At 33.3% G+C, this 22,226-nt stretch overlaps 1 long non-coding RNA gene across 5 annotated transcripts in view; it reads left to right on the plus strand.

The window, feature by feature from the left end:
• LOC102161811 overlaps positions 39-22,226 on the plus strand; it is a 194,452-nt gene continuing 172,264 nt past the window's right edge. For 3 of the 5 annotated variants that reach the window (XR_002338004.1, XR_002338005.1, XR_001300625.2), the window contains exon 1: positions 39-169. This is a non-coding gene — a long non-coding RNA (uncharacterized LOC102161811). Of the gene's footprint in view, positions 170-1,149; positions 1,238-10,846; positions 10,982-22,226 lie in introns of all 5 variants that reach the window. The other 2 variants (XR_001300623.2, XR_001300624.2) reach the window with 2 other exon arrangements.

Here is a 22,226-nt window from a genome sequence, read left to right on the forward strand (position 1 = left end):
ATTTACCATGAGGACGCGGAGCTAAGGGCCCCCATTCAACCGCTGCCAGTGACGCCTGAGCCGCCCTCCCACGCACGGACGACCGAGCCAATTAGGCTGAGCTGGAGGAGAGCAGAGCGGAGGGACTGGGTTTACCCAGCAAACCTGAAGGGCCTCGAGCCAAATTGAGGTAAAAACTCTCCTTTAGCACCGCCCCACAGCTTTGCATTCTGGGAAGGGTAGTTTTGGCCTCTCTGCGCTCGCCTGTGGGAGAGTGAGGACCGTTAGGTTACTGCGTTTTGGTGATGTCGCTAAGCAGGCCCAGGGTCCAGCCTTTGTTATGTTGTAGATACTAGCTTTTGAAGCATGCTGTTTTGCCTTGAATCTTAGATTCCAGATGCGGGTGCGTAAACGTACCCCCCCCCCCGCTCCGCCCCGCGCCCCCAGCATCCCTAGAAGAGGCCCTGCCGCAGTGCGGGCAGGCGAAGGGGGAAGCAGGGGCGGGCGTCCCTGTAACTCCCTAAAGATCATCGGTCCTCTGCTTTTGTTTTGAGAAAAATGAATTCAGGAAGTCTTCAGTCAGATTTATCCAAAGGTGGTGGGGGACACACACATTTTCTCTATTGCTAACACTGAGGTGGCCTAAGAAAACAAAAATCTAAACAAAATACCCTAGCTTTCTCTTAAGTCATAAGTGATAGGAATGGTTTCATTCATACACAGATCCCATAACATGCTGTGGACATTCAGGACACTTGGGAAGCGTTTTTCTGGTTATAGTCTCTTTAACAGACGCGATTTTTCTCGCTTCGTGGTCACTGGTAGTACTTAATTGGCGCCTTCTGAGAGTATTTTGTCCATTACTGCAGTTGAAGTTCGTTAAAACTATGACCCGGAGACTTGAAATCTATTTCCTCACCTTAATTATAAGTCAAACAATCCCGTTGACAAGAGGTCAGCCTGCTAGGGGAATAATCTGCCACTGGATTTCTAGAAGATTTAAAAATATGTATGAAAATATTGATAGTTGCTGAAACTGAATTATGTTTCATGGGGATTCATTATAATGTTGTCTCCACTTTTGTGTATTTTTAAAAAGTATTTCATAATGCAAAGAATAAAAAGTGTATATATATTTATTGTGAATACTATTCTCTCTCATTTCCTTAGGAAGAATGCATAATTCAAACACTTAATTCATGAAAATCATTTATTGAGCACAGTGTTAGCCGCTAGTAACAACCAGGAGAGAAAGAAGGTAAACACATAAATGTAATTTATTATGATGTATAACACAATTGCAATATGGACATAGGGCAGAAACAGAATTGAATAAAGGCTGTATAATTTTATCTTCAAGAGGAGGCTTAGTGCAAGAGGATATGTCTAAGCCTACTCTATAGAGTAAAAGGGAGCCAGGAGATGGGTTAATGGGATGATAAGAAGCAATTGACTGGAGATAATCCAAAAAGAGGGAAGCAGAAATTGAAGGAGCATTGTAAATCATCTATACTTTAATAAGAATTTTAAAGAAAGAAGCAACTGAATTACCAAGAGCATAGAAGCAGAAGACTATTTCACAGATCAGAATTGCTGGATTGTAAAACATGAGATGAAAGTTTGAGAGGACTAGAGATGTAAACCAATTTAGGAGGATTACTCAGTTTTGGCAGGCAGTGGTCATTGCCTTTATCCCTGACACCCACCCCTTAGTGCTTATTAATAGGATCCTGTAGTTCAAAAAGTAAGTAGAACTTACATGACTTCAGAGTGGATGGCCCTTAGTCTAGGGGAGAAATTAAAATTAAACTAAACAGCTTGTTAATTTTCTCTAGTGGCTTTAACAAATTGCTACAAATTTAGTGTCTTATAAGCAACAACAAATTTATAATTTTCCAGTTCTATAGATCAAAAATTTGGTATGGGTCTCACAGTATCAATTTAAGTCAGCAGGGCTGAATTCCTTTCTGGAGGTTCTTGAGAATTGTTTCCTGCTAATTCTTATTGCTGACAGAATTCATATCCTTGCAATTATAAGATCAAGTTCCCCATTTCTTGCTAGCTCTATACCAAGGACTCTTCCCAGCTTCTAGAAGCCACCTACATTCCTTGGCTTGGGAGATTCTTTTCCTCTGTCTTCAAAGCAAGCAACAGTGTAGGTTAGTTCCCTCTCAGAAGACATCATGTGATTAAATGGACTGACCCGGACAATCCAGCATTATCTCCCCATCTTGAACTCTGTAATTAAAAATACCTATAAAGACCATTTTCCCATATAAAGTAACATAGTCACAGTTCTAGGAATTAGGCTTCTTTGGAAGGCTGTTATTCTGCCTACTGCATTTCACTCTCTGGAGGCCACCAAAGATTTATGTACATCTACATACAAAAGCCATCAACTCAGAGTCCATCTAAAACTTCATCAGCTCATAAGTCCTAAATATCATTATCTAAATCATCTAAATTTGGCTGTAGTTATTGTCACTTATCTCTTCCTTATGTGCTTACAACCAGAGGAATAAAGAATGCTAGTGAGACTATTCTAATTGTTTCTCAGAATTATAGTAGCGATATAAAGAACAGAAAACACTAGAATTGGGAAATAAGGATGAGAGAAGGAGTATGTAAAGAAGTGTGGATATACTGATTTCTTCATTTTTCTTAGCAGAGAGGTAGTAGGTAATATTTAGAATACAGAATTTAAGAAGTAGAAGCATAAGTAGATCATTTTAAGTATATAAAGAAAATTTCCTGAAGGACCTTAAAATCATAAAATTATAGAAAAAAAGAATAGGTTGTTAATACCAAGTGAGATAAAATCAAAAATGTACTTTTTTCAATTTTCCATAGAGAAAATACATACTACTTAAAGCATTTGTAGTAAATCTTTTAAAAGCCTTATAGCAAAATGTATCAACAAAGGAAGTAGTAAAGGCAAAAAATATATCAGATGACAGATTTGGAATCAATTTTTATAATATTCATAAATATAAATGTTTAGACTAAAGACTCCCAAAGTGTTACATTGTCTTTTTTCAATGCAGTTGTAACTACTAGAGACTTTTGGATAAATAATAGTTCAAAAGTATCTTGGAGAGCAAGGTGGACCTCTCCCCTCATTTACAGAGAGAAAAATAACAGGTCAAGTGGAGTAAAAAAAATTATGCTCTCAATTAGTTTTCATTCTCTTAATTAAACCTCACCTTCAATTTAGTGAGTAGATGTAATCTTTAAAAGTAGTATGTAGAGTGAAAAAATAGCCTAATTATATATCCCAATAATTCACATTGTTATTTAAAAAATGTACTATATTAGGAAAATCATTGCCAAATAATAAAAAAATCCTACAATGTATTAATGTAATTCAGGGGACAAATTGCCCTTGCTGTTGTTTAATCTGTGCTCATTTATCTTTCATCATCTGTATAAGAAAAATTCATTGAATGGAAAATTGATCCAGTTCTCTGCACATTGATTTAAAAAGTATATTGAAATTACAAATTAGTGTGGATAACTGTTGGATTCTATGAAACACTATAGTATTTATTTATTTATTTATTATTTTTTATTTTTAATAAATTTTATTGGAGTATAATTGGCTTACGAAGTTGAAAACACTGTAATATTTAAGCATAAAAGATTACTCCTATGTTAAAATTATTCCATAATGGGACAAATCTCATTTGATGAACCAGAGCATTTATATACACTTTTTTCTTGTGCTAGACTGTTTTGCTTCCATATATTTTTAATCTTCTGGAAAGTGAAAATTCATTCCATATCTTATATTTCAGATATTGCCTATAAATTTCAAATGAATTTAAATGGAAATATATATTATATATGTCTCCATTAGGTAACGTATCATATTTTGAAAATATATTTCTGATCAAAGCAAAAGATAAGAAAAACTTAAAGGCATAGGAACACTTGGATACTTCTTATATGGTCAAAAATACGTATCCCAAAACAACCAGTTCTAAACTTAAAATTATTATTAGTAAATTTGAGAATGAGATAAGTATACCCATTTACAACCATTTTAGATTGTAGCTCTGAAATTAACAGCCAGTGCAAGAGAATAAAATAGAAGTGTAAATTTGGGGAAAAGATAAAGAAACAAATTTATGATTATTTTTTAATTATATGGTTTTGTTTTTGTTCAGACTACTATAACAAAATACCATAGGCTGGATAGCTCAACAGAAATTTATTTCTCTCAGTTCTGAAAACTGGGAAGTCCAAGGTTAGGGCACTGGAAGATTTGCTGCCTGGTGAGAGCCTGCTTCCTTTTTCAAGGACAGCTGTCTTGTCTCTGTGTGTTCATACAGTAGAAGGGACAGGAAACTCTGGAGTCTCTTTTATAAGGGTACTAACCCCACCATGAGGGTTATACCTTCAAGATCTAATCACCTCCTCAGGTCTCATCTCATAATATATCACATTGGGACTTAAGTGTTAATATATGAATGGGCGTGGGGTACAAGCACAAAATTCAGTCTATAGCAATTATATATAGAGAAAAATTAGCAACACTAAAAATATCTGAGAAACAATAAGAATTGAATAGGGGGCCCCTTTAATAATATTGTATACAAGTAATTTTCCTATATGCAAACAGTAACCATTTAGAAAAAAATATGGTAGGAAAGATCCCATTTGTAGTAATGAAAAAGATAAAATCTGTAGAATTTTTAAACTGAAAGAAGAAAGCTTTCTAACTCTCCTAAGACTAGAACAATAAAGTAAATGAAAAAACAACACCTTCTTGGATAGGAAAACTCAATAATTTATTATAGAAAAATTTAGATATACACAAAGTAGAATTAATTACCATGCACCTCATCTAGATTCAACAGTTATCAACTAGTGACAAATCATGTTTCATATCTATCTCTACCCAGTCCCTGTTTCATATTACTTTGAAGCAAATAAGAGAGAGATATATCATTTTATCTTTAAATATATCAATACATATCTCTAAAAATAATGATTTTAAAATACAAAATTTTAAAAATTGGGTTATCAAACCCAAATATTAAAAAAATTCTTTATTATTAAGAATCCACTTAGTACACAAATTTCCAATTGCTTCATAAGTCTTCTTTTTTTTCAATTTTTCCCTGACTTAGAATTCAAATAAAGTCTATAACTTGCTGTATTTTTAAAAAAAAATAAATTATTTATCTTTTAAGTTTTCCTATAGTCTGAATTTTGCTGATTGTGTCTCAATGGTATAAACATGTCTGTATCCTTTGTGTATTTAGTATACAAATTGTTAGTTGGATATGGAGGTTTGATCTGATTTAAGCTCTTTTTTTTCTTGTAAAGCTATTTTGTCATTGATCATGTCTTTTTCCATCAGAAAGGCAAATAATATTTGGCTGCCTCTCTTATATTGCTGATTAATGCCAGGCTCATTAATTTATTAAGCACTGAAAAACAATGATATTCTATTTTTCCTTCTTTGTTAGCTGGAATATGTTTATAAATAAAAACTTCTCTCATTTACTGTTTGATTACCTAGTGGAATAGTTTATGTAAAAGGGAAAGACTGATTCTTGATTTGGTTCTCTTTACTTTTACTTTTAAAATTAATGTTAGCTTACTGCCACAAACCAAAAAATCATAATGAACACACAAAAATATACTCAAAATGGATTAAAAACCTAAATGTAAGGCCAGAAACTAAAAACTCCTAGAGGAAAACAGACTGCTCTTTGGCATGAATCACAGCATATCTTGTTTGATCCACCTCCTGGAATAATGATAATAAAAACAAAAATAAACCAATGGGACCTAATTAAACTTAAAAGCCTTTGCACAGCAAAGGAAAACATTAAACAGAATGAAAAGACAACCAACAGAATTAGAGAAAAGCTTTGTAAATGATGCAGCAGACAAATGGATACAGCAACAAGACTAATCTCCAAAACATGCAAACAACTCATACAACTCAACAACAAAAAAATAAACAACCCAAACAAAAAAAATGGGCAGAAGACCTAAATAGACATTTCTCCAAAGAATACATGGATAGCCAATAGGCACATGAAAAAATGCTCAATGTCAGTAATTATTATAGAAATGAAAATCAAAACTACAATGAGGTACCACCTCAGATCAGTCAGAATGGCCATCATCAGCAAGACTACAAATAACAAATACTGGAGAGGGTGTGGAGAAAAGGGAAACCTCCTTCACTATTGGTGGGAATGTAAATTGGTACAGCCACTATTGAAGACAGTATGGAGTTACCTCAGAAAACTAAATATACAAATGCCTTATGATCCAGCAATCCCATTCCTGGGCATATATCCAGACCAAACTTTCATTCAAAAAGATACATGTACCACTATATTCATTGCAACAGTATTCACAATAGCCAAGACATGGAAACAACCTAAATGTCCATCAACAGATGAATTGATTAAAAGATGTGGTACATAAATACAATGAAGTACTACTCAGCCATAAAAAGATCAAAATAATGCCATTTGCAGCAATGTGGAAGCAACTAGAGATTCTCATACTAAGTGAAGTAAGTCAGAAAGAAAAAGACAAATATCATATGATAATCACTTATATGTGGAATCTAAAATATGGCACAAATGAACCTATCTTCAAATCAGAAACAGACTCACACACACAGAGGATGGACTTATGGTTGCCAAGAGGTGGGGGGAAGTGGGATGGATGAGCAGTTTGGGTTTGATAGATATAAGCTCTTACATTTTAAGTGGATAAGCAATGATGTCCCACTCTGTATCACAAGCAACTATATCCATTCTCTTGGGATAGACCGTAATGGAAGATAATATGAAAAAAAGAATGTATATATGTATATGACTGAGTTGCTGTGCTGAACAGTGGAAATTGACTTAAAAATGTGAATCAACTATAGGCTAATTAAAAATAAATTTAATTAAAAGAAAAAAAAATAATGTTAGCTTACTGGTATCCTTCAAAGGTGACCAGTTAATTTGCTGACATTTATTGTTGTTGCATGGTGTCACATGTTCCAATCTTTTTTTTTTTTTTTTTTGTCATTTTAGGGCCACACCCATGATATATGGAAGTTCCCAGGCTAGGGGTCAAATCGGAGCTGTAGCTACCAGCCTACTCCACAGCTGTAGCAATGCAGGATCCAAGCTTCATCTGTGACCTACACCACAGCTCACAACAACGCTGGATCCTTAACCCACTGAGCGAGGCCAGGGATGGAACCTGCATCCTCATGGATTTTAGATGGGCTCTTAACCCATGGAGCCACAACAGGAACTCCTGTTTCAATCTATTTTAATTATTATATTTTAATACTTAAATTGTCTTGATTTTGGTCAGTGGTGGCCTCTTCAAAAGATCCCCTTATTCTTTTATTTATTTTCTTTTCCTCATGATTAGCCATACCTCCAAGGATCCTTGCTTCCTTTTGCTAGGTTTTGGTATTTACAGACCATAGTTTGTATGCAAGATAATTATTATTTTAAAGATGCCAATGAAATATCAAATAAAATCTTATAATTTGATGACATGACAATAAAACTCATTTGGAATATTAGGAATAAGAATTTAATAGGAAAATAACCCTTTCACATGTTAAATTACAAAGCTACAAAAATCAAAACAACTTTATGATACAGAGGAAATAGAAAATAAAGAAAGTGGCATTTAATTTAAAATGAGGAGAAAGTGAGAGATGGATTTATTCAATAAGTTTTATTGGGACAGTTGGTTATTTATGCCATTAACCATAAAGGGAGATATTTCACTTTAATACCAAAAGGAATTCCAGATGGATGAAAGATTTAATTCCAAAAGTACAGTTGGTTTTTTAATTCATTAACCTGGGGTTGAAAGAGGCATTTAAATTTAAAACTTAAAACCAAAAATTATAAAGCAAAACTGGACTGAACAAAAAATTTTTTCTACTATACAGAACTTAAAAATATTCATATATAAGTATATAAGTCAAAAAACAAATGATAAACTGAGGATATATTGAACATATATTATGTACAAGAGACATTAACTTCCTTACTTTATAGAGTTCCTTTAAATATATTTACAACCTAATTAAAAAATGCTAAAAGTTATTAATAGCCATTTAATAGACAGAAAATATAAATGCAAGTGCAGAGTTGGCACCAGAAAGTTAATGTCTCCTTAAATTTTGCACTCTGGTTCTGACCCTGTGACAAAGTAGTCTCCAAAGCAGGAAGGGTTATGAGACATAAAGAGGAATTTTTCATAATAATGGATAACAACAATCTTCAATTTGCATATACTTTTAAAAAAGGTTTGAAATATATAAAGCAGTAATTGACATAGCTTAAAAAACACCTCCAGGCAAAACAGTAAAATCCACATTCATAGATGGACATTTTAGCATACATGCTCAGTAACAGATAAAACATAGCTTTGCCATCACATGGCATTTCTCTCAGTGTTTCTGTGTATCTTTAGATGGCCACTTTCTTTTAAGGACCCCAGTAATATTGGGTTGAAAAACTACTCTACTCCATTATGACCTCATCTTACCTCACTACACATTCAACAATCCTACTTTCAAATAAGGTCATATTCTGAGGTACTGAGGGTTAGGACTTCAATGTATCTTTTGGCAGGGGGATGGGAACACAGTTCAACCTAGATGACAAAAAGGACCTGTTACTATGATGATTTTCATTTACTTAAATGGATTAAAATAGTTTCTCTACTTACCACTCCTATTGTTGAACTATTGCTATGTCATATTTTGTATATATAGTATGTTATTAACCCTATAAGGCATACTTATTAATATTTTAAAATCATAATTATTTTAACTTAAACTTATAATTCATTTATTTCATGCTTTCAACTTTGACTATCTTCCTTCAACTTGAAAAAAAATCCTTTAGTATTTCGTACAGTGCTGGTTCATTGGTAACACATTCTTTCAGGTTTTTTTAAGAAGGAACTGAAAATATCTTTAGTTCACCTTCATTTTTGAAAAATATTTTCCTTGGGTATAGGATTTTAGTTGAATGTTTTAATTTTTTCTTTCAATTCTTTAATTTTTTTTTTTTGTTTTTTACTACTACTATTATTATTATTGTTGTTTTTGCTTTTTAGGGTTACACCCATGGCATATGGAAGTTGCCAGGCTAGGGGTCAAATCAGAGCTATACCTGCCGCCCTGCGCCACAGACACAGCAAAGCAGGATCCAAGCTGCATGTGCAACCTACATCACAGCTCCTGGCAATGCCAGATCCCCGACTCACTGATCAAGGCCAGGGATCGAGCCCACATCCTCATGGAAACTAGTCGGATTCATTTCTGCTGCGCCACAGCAGGAACACCCTCTTTTGTTATCTGTTTTGGAAAGTTAGTCATAAGACTCATTCTTTCTTTTTGGAGGTGATTTTTTTTATTTGCCTGCTTAAAAATGTTATTTTTCTCTATTATTTGAGTGTTTTAATCTTTTTTCCATATATAATTTCTTTGTAATTATCCTACTGGGCATTGGCTGAGATTCTTGGGTCTCTGGTTGATGCCAGCCATCAGATTTGGAAAATTTCTCATACGTATTTCTTCAGATATTGTCTCCATCCCTTTACTCTTTTTCTGAGATTCCAGTTACACGTACTATTAGCTCATGCAGTGTATTATTTTTTGCCCTGTACAGTTCTGTTTTTCCAAATTTTTTCTGGTATTTCAGTTTGAATATTTTTTACGCTAATTGTCTTTACTGTGTCAGTCTGCCATTTATTGTGGCAAGTCTACCTTTAACCATATTCCATGAGTTCTTAAATTCATATCTGTATTTTTTCAATTTTAGAATGTCTCATTTAATTTTTATATTGATTCTTATTTTTTACTGAAATTTTTTCATTTTATTATTTCCGTTATTTACTTTATGTAAAATTATTCTTGTTATTTGTTTTAAAACTCTTATCTGTTTATTCCAATGACATGACAGAAAGTGGCAGATCTCTTCTTATATCATCTTGCCTTTTTTTTTCTTTTTCTTTTCAGTCAACATTTTCCTGCTTCTTCAGGTGTCTCATATTTATTTTAACATGCCAAAAGCCATAAAGAGGTGGATGTTATTTTCCCTCAGTCAGTATTTGCTCTTTTCTCTGTTATACACATAGGCTGAGGGCAAATAACTTCAGTTCAATTGGAAATTTAGCTTGATGTATGCTGAATTGTAGGTTCAGATAAATTCAGTACTTCTCAGTTTTCATATATTTCAAGTAGAAATACTTCTTATGTTTTGGCAGACCCCTCCCTCTAGAAAGTCTTTGTTTCCTAAGTATTGCAAGAAAACAAGTGTTTTTTTTGCACCACCCCATCATTGATATTCCATTTCCAGTGACCACCCAAAGTTAGGCTGGTTTCTCTTTCCCTAGTAGAGTTCCTCTACTCAAGTCTAACTGGTTCTTCAAATACAGATTTGGCAAACACTCACAATGAAGATAATTACTACTGATCTCATCTCGCCTAAGAAGAGGCATTTCATCTCTGGAAACAGTTTGTCCTTTCCTCTTTGCTTCCTCACCACTCTGATGTCTTTTTAAATTTGACTTTCATATGTATGCATTTTTTTTTCTATTTGATGAAGTTGAGGGTAATAGCTTGCTCCTAAATTCTGCTTTCTACTCAGAGGTTTAAATAGACAGATATTTTAGCTTGTTTGTTAACTCTAATTGATTAGTCATGGCTGGTATGAATGCTGTGATGAAAAGGACATTCAGACTTTTGGGGAATGAGAGCCATAATTAATTGATAATTTCTGCCATTGGTTTGGATATGGGAGAGTGGCACACCTGCTTGTCTATGTCTAATTGGACTATTACTGTGTGCTACAAACTTTCTTAGGTGGTGAATGTGCCCAAGACAAAGGAAAATAAAGAAAGAGGCACATCCAGTACAGGCTATCCAGTGGAGCCTCCCTCTCCCCCAAGAAGAGGCTTGGATGTCTTGTTCTCCATTGTATTCTCATTTTCTCAAAGAGTGAGTGCTAAGTACCTGTGGCTACTTAAAATGTATTAACTGAATGAATAAATGAAAGAAGTAAATACAGAGTGGATATGGTAGTAAATATGTGAGACTCTTTACTAAATTTTCAGTATCCAGCTACTTACAGACTGTGATTGTATTTGACTCATCTTAGTATTTCCATGGCATGCCATATATGGTGGCTAGATGTTTTTGAATGAATGATTGAATGAATGTGTATTAGAGCATCACATATATTTCTAGTATTGATAAAATAATTGGATATATCCATGCATTCCATAAACTTTTACTGATTGACTATCTATTGTCACATACTGTATGAGGATACTTTTTACTTAAACTAATAGCAATACATAAATTTATACAATCAGATAATATCTTTAACTTTTTTCACCAAATTCTACATAAACAGTGTATTCAACAAACTGATGAAATAATTCTATAGATTTTTATCTTAATTAATGAGCATTAGGTATCTTCTCCCAGGAAGCTATTCATTCAAAGATTATACTACCTTAAACTTGAAGATGAAAAAAAATGTCTAGACTCATGAGAGACAAATCACTTCTTTCTGAAAAGCCGTTCATTAATAATGTATTTGTGTATGTTATCTAAGTTCTCTTTAAGTTATAACAATTTATGATTTGCTAAACAGTTTAATGATGAATACAGCATAAATAGTATTTATCATTAATTATATAACATCTGCTTTGTATGTATTACAAGCTGTATTTCTAAAAATGGATTTTGGGATAGGTTAATGACCTTTTATAGATGGAAAACTAAGTTTTTGAGAATTGACTAATACAGAATTTGAAACTAGGTTTGTCTTATTAAAAGCAAATGAACTATCTTCTTGTCTTAGCTTGGGTTGCCATAATAAAGTAGTATAACCTGGGTGGCTTAAACAACAGCTATTTATTTTCTCAAAGTAGTTCCCAAGGCTGCAAAGTCCAAGATCAAGGTGCCAGACAATCCAGTTCTTGGCTTACAGATGTCTGCCTTCTCCTGTATCCTCACATGGTTGAAAGAGAGAGAGGGAGAGGTCTTTTTCTTCTTTTTAGAATTGTAGTCCTTTCAGATTAGTGCCCCACCCTTATAACTTCATTGAATCTTAATTGCCTCCTAAAGACCCTGTCTCTAGATACCGTCATATTGGAGGTTAGGTCTTCAACATAACGAATTTTAATGGAACACAGTTCAATCCATGGCAGTTTTAAAACACTATAATATGCAATTTAGTAGTTAGTACTGTTATAATTTTTAAATAAGGATGAAATGATTCAATATATTCTTGGTGTTATTTAATTTGTGACCTACAATTAATACTCCATGAATTACTCTCTAGCCTATAGTAATATTTGTTGAATTAAATAATGAATTCTATCCCCTAAGAACAAGTTTATAGTCATATAGATTTGTGTTTTTATACACTTTTCAATATCTTGTCTCCAAAGCATGAGAAAGTTATATATTTTGTTTAATGCAAATGACACTCTTTGTTCTTTCTAGGGTAACTCTAGAATTCAGAGGATAGTTATAAACCTAAACCATCTTTCATTTCCTAAACTTAATTATGCCTTATGATATGGCACTTCAATAGTATAATCCTCTTTGCCATTTCATTGTTCCTCAACCAATAAAAAGAGTATGTAGTCACAGCAAGATCGCTAGATTTTAGATATGACTTTGGAGCACGTGAATTAAACTGTCCCCATTGATAAAAATTATTTTACATAGCTGGAACATTCAGTAGGGAGTGAATATGTATTCTAGAATATGGCAGCATGTATCAATTTTTAGGTTTTCCTTTTTTCAACAAAGAAAACCTTAAGAGATGTGGTTTAGTTTTCTATGACACAAAGTTATAGCCTTAAATTTTTACCCCACATAAAAGAGGAAATCAAGAAAGAAAAAGGAAATAGCTTTCTAGCATTAACTACATACAGGTTGAAGATAAAGGAGAGAAGGGAAGGGAAGGGATATAAAATGTTCAGAATGATATTCAAATGGTCTCATTCAAGCGGTCTGACTCTATTGCTTTTAGCACAAACCTGTCTGAGATTTTAGTAATAAATGTTGAAAGATTTGCCAATTTTTTAACCAAATTTCTATACTAAGTACATCAAGATACTTTTTAGATTCAGATTGGGATGAAATCCATTATCTTAAAATGGAATAGCAGGAAGAATTCTGGGCCAGCTATTAGAAGAGTTCCAGGGCCAGTTCTGTGATATTGATTCCATCTCTCCAGCAGAGATGGCCTTGGAAATTCCTTTTTCTTCTAAAATGTTGTACCTGACATCCCATCTTTCCTCTCCCCCCTCCACTCTCCCTTCCCTTCCTCCCTCTCTCCCTTTCTTCCTTCCACAATATTTATTTTACCACTACCATTTTCTAGGCACTGGGCATACCCTAAGGAACCAGAATAAAAGAATTCCTGAACTCAGGGAGCTTATAATATAGTTGGAGGAGTCCAGGCATTTAACAACTAGTTGCTGAAATGGTCATACAATTTGAAGTATGATAGCTGCTTCAGAGAAAGATTTACCTTGATGGAGAGGGGACTTTTTAGATAATAATTTATGTCTTTATTTCCTAACCCTTACTCCCATATATTAAATGGAGGTATTCATAGTCTTTTTTTTTTCAACTGTAATGAAAGAGAGATTTAATTGCTAATGGGCCAAAATTTCTATGAAGAAAATGATAACTGTAATGCATTCTACTTAGAACTCTTAGACTAATTTTAGGACTATTTTAAATATATTTCAAATAAAATTAGCTGTACTTCTAAAATTTTTCTTTGGTACTATTCTAGGAAATAGGTTTAAGCTTATTTCAGTGCCCTAGGAATAAGTTTAAACTTATTTCAGTGCCATATACTTTAAGAATTTCAAATGTTGGCAATGAGTTGTTTTATTCATGAAGATGGTGAGCTCAGAGGAGTAGGTGAAATATACTGTTGCCCTAGATTTCTCCTTTTTTATGTGATTTTTTTTCTCTAAATTTTAGGCCATAAAGCTATATAAGGAAAATGAAAACATTTTCCTTATATAGCTTGTTGTAAAACTTTAAACAATGCAGTAGTATGTTAAATTAGAAAACTCTTCCCCTTCAAATAATCCACCTTCCTCATATGATGTGTTTTCTTGAATTTTTTTCTGCATACACACATAAACATATGCTTTTATTAACAGAAATGTACTCATTATGATATTTATGTTTTTCTGTAATTTTGCATATTTCCATAATAATGTATAGTAAATATCTTTTTGTGGTGTTATATAAAATTCTGTTTCAATCTAATAACTATATATCTTTCCACTATGCTAATGTACTGCAGTTTATTTAAATAGTCAGATATCTAGGTACTGTTACATAATCGTGTTATATCTAGCTTCTTGTGATTACAATTCTGCACTGAAATTTTTCTGCATTTGTCATTCCTTTTCTACAGTTATTTCTGTGTATTATTTATTAGGAGTTGAAACTTTTAATTTTGAGTAGATATTTTTATAGGTATTGCAAATTTGTCCTCCATATATCTGTACCAATTTATAAATGTTTATGTGCCCCTGCCCTTCTGGCCAGGGCTTTGTATTATCAGTATTTGTTAATCTCACATAAGATGATTACATTACTGTTGCTTTATTTTTGCATTTATGTTTATTAGTGGTTTTAAAAATCCTTGTTAATGTTTATATTTGTTTTATACTTATTTTGTTCATATATTTCCTTCATTAGTTATTTTAATTTATTATTTTGTAGATACTTATTAATATTCATATCAGAATTCTCAGTTAAAGCTCTAGTAGTTTTTCCCAGTATATCACTTGGTTTTTATTTTATTTATACTATCTTTTGTCATGCTGAATTTTAAATTTTTATGTGGTTAGATGTTTTCTTTTATAGCTTCTAAGGTTGGTGTCATGTATTGAAAGAACTTCCCAAATTAGTATTTAAATAATGTTCCCACATTTTACTCTTGTATATTTTGTATTTTTATATTCCAATCTTAAAGTTAATAGAAATTTATTGTAATGTGTATAATGAAACTAACTTCCAATTCTATTCCTAAATGTACGGGCAGTTGTTTAAATAATGATTGCCAAGTAAGCTTTTCTTTTCTCTCTGGTTTGAAATGATTTATTTACCATGTACAAAACTTCTGTATGTACATGCGTCTTTGCTTGACTGTAGTATTTCATTATTTGATTATCGGAGTCAGTAATATACAGTTTTAATTACTGAAGCTTTGTCACAAATAGTTACATCTAGGTGGACAAATGCATGCTTATTATTCATTTTTGATAGTATCTTGCCTTTTTTCATTGACTTAATTTTCCACATGGATTTAAGAATTAATTTATTTCCCTTTTTTCTAAAAAATTCTTTGAGGATTTTGATTAAAACTTTAATTTTGTGTACTGGTTTGAGGAGTATTGACATGTTTCCAACAGTGAGATTTACTATCTAGGAACAAGATATATATCTGCATTTAATGAAGATGTCTCTGTCCAGTGGTAGTTTTAATTTCCCCAGATAGGTTTTACACATTCCTTGTAAATTAATTCCAAGGTAATCTGTAGCCTTTGTTATTATTATTATGCAATCTTTGTTAGAATTACATTGCTAGTTAAAACTCTCATATTTAGTAATTTTGATTTTCATTTGATGTATTTCTGATTTTCTAAGTAGCTATCATCTTTAAATACTAATTCATTTCTGTCGTGGAGTAAAAAAAATAGTGAAGGAGTTTCCTACAAATTTGTAGAAGCATTTTTGTTTTCATTTGTACTGTATGGAGCAGCATTATATGGGTATACTGCTCTATTCATTTGTGAGAACCATGTTAGGAGCCAGCTCCAACTTTGTCCAAAACGGAGTCTTCACTGGTTGCAGCCTTAGTTTGTTAGACAGACAAGCTATTCTGGTCTGCCCCCGAGTACTATAAAGGCATGCTTTACTCCTAAATTATTCCAGTTACCCTGTGGCTTACTCCCAGGCCTGCTCATGTTTCTAACCTCTGATGCTTCTGATATGGGTTTTTTCCTAGTATTGGTACAGAAAATTGGTGCACCTTCTCTTCTGGCTACTACATTATTTTCCTGTTTTTTTTTTTGTTTAATTTAATTTTTATTATATATTGGAGTATAGTTGACTTACAATGGTGGTTAGTTTCAGGTGTACAGCAGAGTGATTTATATATATATATCTCCACTCTTATTCAGATTATTTTCCAATATAGGCCATTAGAGAATATTGAGTAGTTTCAATGCAATACAATAGTTGGTCTTTGTTGATTATTTATTTTATATATAATAGCATATATTCATTAATCTTAAATTTCCAGTCTATCCCTCCCCCTACCTTTTTCCTTTGGTAACCATAAGACAGTTTTCAAAGTCTGTGAGTCTCTTTCTGTTTTGCAAATAAGTTGATTTGTAACATTTTTTTAGAGTTCAAATATAAATGATATATGATATTTGTCTTTCTCTAACTTAATTCAGAGTCAGAGTCTGAGTTCATCCATGTTGCTGCAAGTAGCATTATTTCATTCTTTTTAATAGATGAGTAGCATTCCATTGTATTTATATACCACATCTTTATCCATTCCTCTGTCAGTGGACATATAGATTGCTTCCATGTTTTGGATGTTGTAAATAGTGCTGTGGTGAACATTGGGGTGCATGTAACTTTTCAAATTATGGTTTTCCCTGGGTATATGTCAGGAGTGGGATTGCTGGGTCATATGGTGGTTCTATTTTCAACCTTTTAGGGAACCTTCATATAGTTCTCCATAGTGATTGCAGCAATTAACATTTCCACTGACAGTGTTAGGAGGGTTCCCTTTTCTCAACACCCTCTCTAACATTTTTTGTTTGCAGACATTTTGATAATGGCCATTCTGACTGGTGAGAGGTGATACTTCAATTTAGTTTTGATTTGCAGTTCTCTAATAATTAGTTATGTTGAGCATCCTTTTATGTGCTTTTTGGCAATCTGTACATCTTCTTGGGAGAAATGTCTATTTAGATCTTTTGATATTAAAATGTTTTAGGAAGTTATTGCAGCTCAGCAGTAATGAGCCTGAGTGGTATCCGTGCGGATGCAGGTTAGATCCCTGGCTTCACTCAGTGGATTAAGGATCTGGCCTTGCTGTGAGTTGTGTAGGTTGCAGATGCGGCTTGGATCCCATGTTGCTGTGGCTGTGGTATAGACTAGCAGCTGTAGCTCCAAATCATCCCCTAGCCAGGGAACTTCAGTTGCCACAGGTGCGGGCTTAAAAAAGCAAAAGAAATAAAAAATAATAATAAAAATATTTTAGAACCTGCAGAACAATATAATAATATGGCAATACTTATTACAGTGCTAATATTTCTCCAGTACATATCAGCATGGCATTCTGACAGGCAGCTGGTCTGGTTAATGAGTTTCAATGCCATACCAGTGGCTTTTAAAATTATTATTATACTTTTTTACAATGGCCTGTCAATTTCTGATGTACAGCAAAGTGACCCAGTTTTATATATATATAATTTATATATATATATAATTTTTCTCACACTATCCTCCATAGTGTTCCAGAACAAGTGATTAGACATAGTTCCCTATGCTATACAGCAGGATTTCATTGCTTATCCACTCCAAATGCAATAGTTTACATCTGCTAACCCCAAACTCCCAGTCTATCCCACTCCTTCACCTTCCCCGTGGGCAACCACAAGTCTGTTCTCCATGTCCTTGAGTTTGTTTCTTTTCTGTAGATAGATTCATTTGTGCCATATATTAGATTCCAGATATAAGCGATATCATATGACATTTGTCTTTTTCTTTCTGACTTACTTCACTTAGTATGAGAGTCTCTAGTTCCATCCATGTTGCTGCAAAAGGCATTGTTTTGTTCTTTCACGGCTGAGTCATATTCCATCGTATATATGTACCACATCTTCTTAATCCATTCATCTGTCAATGGACATTTAGTTTGTTTCCATGTCTTGGCTATTGTGAATAGTGCTGCACTGAACATATGGGTACATGTATCTTCTGAATGAAAGTTTTGTCCAGATATATACCCAACAGTGGGATTGTTGGATCATAGGATAGTTCTATATTTAGTTTTCTGAGGTACTTCAATACTGTTTTCCATAGTGGTTTTACCAATTTACATTCCCACCAAGAGTATAGGAGGGTTCCCTCTTCTCCACACCCTCTCCAGCATTTGTTATTTGTAGACTTACTAATGATGGTTATTCTGACTGGTGTGAAGTGGTACTTATTGTAGTTTTGATTTGCATTTCTCTAATAATTAGTGATGTTGAGTATTTTTTCATGTGCCTGTTGGCCACCTATATGTCTTCTTTGGAAAGATGTCTATTCAGGTCTTTTGCCCATTTTTCAAATGGGTTATTGTTTTATTTTGCTGTTGAGTTGTGTAAGTTGTTTCTATATTTTAGATATTAAGCCCTTGTCAGTTAGATCATTTGAAACTATTTTCTACCATTCCATATGTTGTCTTTTTTATGGTTTCCTTTACTGTGCAAAAGCTTGTCCATTTGATTAGGTCCCATTGGTTTATTTTTGTTTTTATTTCTATTGCTTTGGGAGACTGACCTAAGAAATATTTGTACAGTTGATGTCAGAGAATGTTTTTCCTGTGTTCTCTTCTAGGAGTTTGATGGTATCTTGTCTTATATTTAAGTCTTTCAGCCATTTTGAGTTTATTTTTGTGTATAGTGTGAGGGTGTGTTCTGGCTTCATTGATTTATATGCAGCTGTCCAGTTTTCCCAGCACCACTTGCTGAAGATACTATCTTTTTTCCAATATATTCTTGCCTCCTTTGTTGAAGATTAACCGAACATAGGTGTCTGGGTTTATTTCTGTGTTCTCTATTCTGTTCCTTTGGTTTGTATGTCTGTTTTGGTACCACTACCACACTGTCTTGATTACTGTAGCTTTGTCATATTGCCTGAAATCTGGGAGAGTTACCCCTCCTGCTCGTTTTTTTTGTTTTTTTTTTTCTCATGATTGCTTTGGCAATTCTGGGTCTTTTATGGTTTCATATAAATTTTTGGATTGTTTGTTGTAGTTCTATGAAAAAATATTCTGGGTAATTTTATACGGATTGCATTGAACCTATAGATTGCTTTGGGTAGTATGACCATTTTATGATTAATTCTTCCAGTCCAGGAACATGGAATATCTTTCCATTTCTTTGAAGCCTCCTTAATTTCCTTGATTAACGTTTTATAGTTCTCAGCATATAAGTCTTTCACCTCCTTGGGCAGGTTTATTCCCAGGTATTTGATTTTTTGGGTTAGGTTTTAAAAGGTATTGTATTTTTATATTCCTTTTCTAATATTTCATTGTTAGTATGCAGAAATGCAACTGATTTCTGAATGTTAATCTTGTATCCTGCTACTTTGCTGAATTCATTGATCATTTCAGTAGTTTTTGTGTGGAGTCCTTAGGGTTTTCCATATATAGTATCATGTCATCTGCATAGAGTGACAATTTTACCTCCTCTCTTCCAATTTGGATACCTTTTATTTCTTTTGTTTGTCTGATTGCTGTGTCTAGGACTTCCATTACTATGTTGAAAAACAGTGGTGAGAGTGTCCTTGTCTTGTTCCATATCTGCCCATTTTTTGATTGAGTGTTCATTTTTGTATGTAGAACGGCATGAGCTGTTTGTATATTTTGGAGACTAATCCCTTGTCTGTCGCTTCATTTGAAAATATTTTCTCCCATTCTCTGTGTTGTTTTTTCTCCTTGTGTTTTGGTTTCTTTTGCTGTGGAAAATATTTTAAGCTTAATTAGGTCACATTTGTTCATTTTTATTTTTATTACTCAAGGAAATGGATCTGTAAACATATTGCTATTGTTTATGATTTATGTTAAAGAATGTTCTGCCTATGTTTTCCTCTAAGAGTTTCACATTATCTGTTCTTACATTTAGGTCTTTAATCCATTGTGAGTTTATTTTTCTGTATGGTGTTAGAGAATGTTCTAATTTCATTCTTTTACACATAGCTTTCCAGTTTTTCCAGCACCTCTTATTGAAGAGACTGTCTTTTCTCCACTATATATTCTTGCCTCCTTTGTCATAGATTAATTGGCCATTTGTTTGTGGGTTTATCTCTGGACTTTCTATCCTATTCCATTGACCTATATTTCTGTTTTTATGTCAGTATCATACTGTTTTGATAACTATAGCTTTGTAGCATTGTCTGAAGTCAGGGAGCCTTATTCCTCCAGCTCTGTTTCCCAGCCTCCTAAGATTGCTTTGACTATTCAGAGTCTTGTGTTTACATACGAACACAAGAACTTAAAAATTTCTTTGTTCTATAGATTGCCTTGGGTAGTATAGTATTGCCATTTTTACAGTATTGATTCTTCCAATCCAAGAACATGGTATATCTTTCATTATTAGCAAATAGAAATGCAAGAGATTTCTCTGTATTAATCTGTATCTGCAATGTTACCAAATTCGCTGATGAACTCTAGTAGTTAACTTGTAGCATGTTTAGTATTTTATATGTATAGTATCATGTTGTCTGGAAACAGTGACAGTTTTACTTCTTTTCCAGTTTGGATTCCTTTTATTTCTTTTCCTTCTCCAATTGTCATGGCTAGGACTTCCAAAACTATGTTGGATACAAGTCATGAGAGTGGACGTCCTTGTCTTGTTCCTGATGTTAGAAGAAATGTATTCATCTTTTCACCATTGAGTATAATGTTAGCTGCAATTTGTCATATATAGCCTTCATTATGTTGAGGTAGGTTCTCCTAAGCCTACTTTATGGAGAGTTTTTTAAATCCTAAATGGATGATGAATTTGTCAAAATCTTTTCTGCATCTATTGAGATGATTATATTTTTATTCTCCAATTTATGAATCTGATGTATCACACTTACTGATTTTTAGACATTGAAGATTCCTTGCATTCCTAGGATAAATCCAACTTGATAATGGTGTATGGTCCTTTTAATGTATTGTTGGATTTGGTTTGCAAATATTTTCTTGAGGTTTTTCGTGTCTATGTTCATCAGTGATATTGGCCTATAATTTTCTTTTTTTGTGATATCTTTATCTGGTTTTGGTATCAGGTAATAGTGGCCTAATAGAATGAGTTTGGCCTAATAGAATGTTCCTTCCTCTGAAGTTTTCTTTGGAAGAATTTCAGAAGGAAAGGTGTTAACTTCTCTCTAAATGTTTGATAGAATTTGCCTGTGAAGCCTTCTGATCCTGGACTTTTGTTTATTGGAAGTGTTTATAACAGTTTCAGTTTTAGTACTTGTGATTGGTCTGTTCATATGTTATATTTCTTCAGGGTTCGGTCTTGGAAGATTGTTGCTTTGTAAGAATCTGTTTCTTCTAGGTTGTCAATTTTATAGATTCTTATAGTAGTCTCTTATGATCCTTTGTGTTTCAGTTGTAACTTCTTTTTCATTTCTAATTTATTGATTTGAGCCCTCTCCCTTTTTTTTTTTCTTTTCTTAATGAGTCTGGCTAAAGGTTTATCAATTTTGTTGCTCTTTCCAAAGAACTAGCTTTTTGTTTCTATTGTATTATTCATCTCTATTTCATTTATTTCTGCTCTGATCTTTATGATTTCTTTCCTTCTGTTAAATTTGTGTTTTGTTTGTTCTTCTTTGCTTTAGGGATAAAGTTAGATTGTTTATTTGAGACTTAACTTTTTTTCTGAAGTAATATTTTACTACCATAAACTTTGCTCTTAGTACTGTTTTTATTGCACCTCATAGGTTTGGGGTTATTGTGTTTTTGTTGTCATTTGTCTCTAGGTATTTTTTATTTCCCCTTTGATTTCTTCAGTGGTCCATTCATTGTTTAGTAGTCTATTGTTTAACCTCTATAAAGTTTTTTCTTGTAATTTATTTCTAATCTCATAGCATTGTGGTTGGAAAAGATGCTTGATATCATTTCATTTTTCTTAAATTTATTGAGGTTTGCTTTGTGGCCCAGCATGTGATTTATCCTGGAGAATGCCCCATGTGCACTTGAGAAGAATGTGTATCCTACTGCTTTGGGATGGAATGTTTTATAAATATCAATTACGTTCATCTGGTCTACTGTTTCCTTATGGATTTTCTCTCTGGATCATCTGTCCATTGTTGTAAGTGGGGTGTTTAAATCCCCTACTATTATTGTGTTACTGTCAATTCTCCTTTTATGAGGTTAGCATTTGCCTTATATATGGAGGTGCTCCTATGG

This window comes from Sus scrofa, chromosome 13 (assembly GCF_000003025.6).
Source record: "Sus scrofa isolate TJ Tabasco breed Duroc chromosome 13, Sscrofa11.1, whole genome shotgun sequence".
NCBI classification, from domain to species: Eukaryota; Metazoa; Chordata; class Mammalia; order Artiodactyla; family Suidae; genus Sus; species Sus scrofa.